At 43.4% G+C, this 2350-nt stretch overlaps 1 pseudogene; it reads left to right on the top strand.

Annotated features, from left to right (window-relative positions):
* The first annotated feature begins 552 nt into the window (after nt 1-552).
* On the top strand, nt 553-1490 carry LOC110151078 (olfactory receptor 4C6-like; annotated as a pseudogene).
* Nucleotides 1491-2350: the final 860 nt, after the last annotated feature.

Genomic DNA, 2350 nt, shown 5'->3' on the forward strand with positions numbered 1-2350 from the left:
GTATGTCCAGTGATAAATTAAGGTCAGCTTCCTAGCTTGAGGTTCCCAAAAGGCAGCATCTGAGAGGACTTGTGTGTAGGTAGTTCATTTTGGAAAAGAAAGGAAGGCAGTTAATGGGGTGAAACAGAGAGTGAAACAGAGGAGAAGCAAATCTGAATCTTAGATTGTGCTTGGCTGGTTACCATTTATCCACTGGCTCCTATCGACTGGTGATCTAGGATTTCCTAAAGGTATGTTGATTCTCCATGCCACATGGTTGATGTCCCAGGGTGATGAAGCAGGGTCTTCTAAGTGTCTCAAGCAGCAAGTGTCAGAAAAACAAGAGATACACTGGTGAGAGGTGCTGTATGGGGAATGATCAAGGTGTTATCAGGATACGATTGTTTTCAGCAAGTTGCTGTAGTGATGGCTGAAGGAAAAGGCAAGTCAAGAGGATGTGAGAGAGAGTCCAAAAATTAAAAATCCTGAATTCGTAATAATTACTAATTTAGAATAATATTCTTTTGTAAATTTTCCAGCTCAGAGAGATAAGCTTACATCAGCCCATAGTAAATGGGAAATCCCAACAATGTGACGGAATTCATTCTTTGGGGCATTGCAAAGAATCCAGAGCTATGGAAAATAATCTCTGCCGTGTTTCTAATCATGTATTTGTCCACCATTTGGGGAAACCTCCTCATTGTGGTAACTGTGGTCACAAGTCAGAGTCTGAGATCACCCATGTATTTTTTCCTTACGTCCTTCTCCTTCATGGATATCACCTACACTTCTGTCATTGCCCCCAAGATTATTGTGGACTCCCTCTCTGAGAGCACTGCCATCTCCCTCAAAGCCTGCATGACCCAGCTCTTCACTGACCACTTCTTCGGTGGAGTGGGCATCATTCTCCTTACTGTGATGGCCCATGACTGCTACGTGGCCATCTGTAAGCCCCTGCACTACATGACCATCATGAGGCCTTGTGCATGCTGCCTACTACTGGGAAGGTCAAGGGTGGGGGCATTACCCTTGCTTCTCATGTCCAAGTGAAGCTTCTCTTCATGTATCAAATTCCCTTCTGTGATCCTAATGTCATTGATCATTTTATGTGTGATTTGTTTCCGTTGCTGAAACTGGCCTCCATGGACACCCACACCCTGGGCCTCTTAGTCATCCTCAACAGCGGGGTGATGTGTGTCACCATCTTCTTCCTCCTCGTTACCTCCTATGTGGTCATCCTCTGCTCCCTGATGTCCTGCAGCTCCAAAGGGTGGCGTTAAGCCCTCTCCACTTGTGGCTTCCACCTCAGGGTGGTCTTCATGTCCTTTGTGCCTGGTATTTTCTCATACATGAGGCCTGTGGTCACCGACCCCATAGACAAGGCGATGGCTGTATCCTTTACCATCATTACATCCATGTTAAATCCCCTGATCTACACCTTGAGGAACATGGAGGTTAAAAACGCCATGAGGAAACTGCGGATGAAACAAGGGGCCTTGTGTGGTCATTAGCTTATATGCTAAGAGCAGTTCTTTCTTACAAGGACAATGTGCTTTTACCTTCCCATTTATTCCAATCTATTGAGGATACAGTAGTTACTGGCTTCATTTAATCAGGCAAATCAGGCTAAGATTCTATAATCCTGTTACTCCCCGCCTCTCCAGTGCATGCGGTGCTCCATTCCTTTTCTAACAAGGCTCTGCGCACTTTCTCTTTCTCGCTCTACATTTTTCTCCTGCTTTTGAATAATTCAAGCCTTTTCTAGGTTATGGCTTTTGCTTTTCTTACACTGCTCACTCCTGAAATTCTCTTTCCCAGAGTTCTTCTTCTCTGGCTCTCTTTTTTTTTTTTTTTTTTTTTTCTTCCTTCAGATGAACTGTCATCTCCTTAGATGTTTTCCCTGATAACTTTCTTCTAGGTAACTCTTTAACTCTTCATCTGATTACATCCTTAGTATCAAGTGTGTGTGTGTGTGTGTGGGTGTGTGTGTGTATATATATATATATATATATGAAATATAGGAGTTAGAATTATATGATTTCATGTTTCTAAGTGTCTTTTCCAGAGACATTTAGAAGAAGGTATAATCTCAGATTAGTACTTTACTTAGTAGTTTACTATTTAATAAGAAATCAACTTCCCTGGTAGCTCAAATGGTAAAGCATCTGCCTACAATGCAGGAGACCTGGGTTCAATCCCTGGGTTGGGAAGATCTCCTGGAGAAGGAAATGGCAACCCACTCCCATACTCTTGCCTGGAAAATCCCATGGGATGGAGGAGCCTGGTAGGCTACAGTCCATGGGGTCGCAAAGATTCAGACATGACTGAGTGACTTCACTTCACTTCACAGCACTCCCAAAATTCTCTGATG

The sequence above is a fragment of the Odocoileus virginianus genome, unplaced genomic scaffold (genome assembly GCF_023699985.2).
Source record: "Odocoileus virginianus isolate 20LAN1187 ecotype Illinois unplaced genomic scaffold, Ovbor_1.2 Unplaced_Scaffold_11, whole genome shotgun sequence".
NCBI classification, from domain to species: Eukaryota; Metazoa; Chordata; class Mammalia; order Artiodactyla; family Cervidae; genus Odocoileus; species Odocoileus virginianus.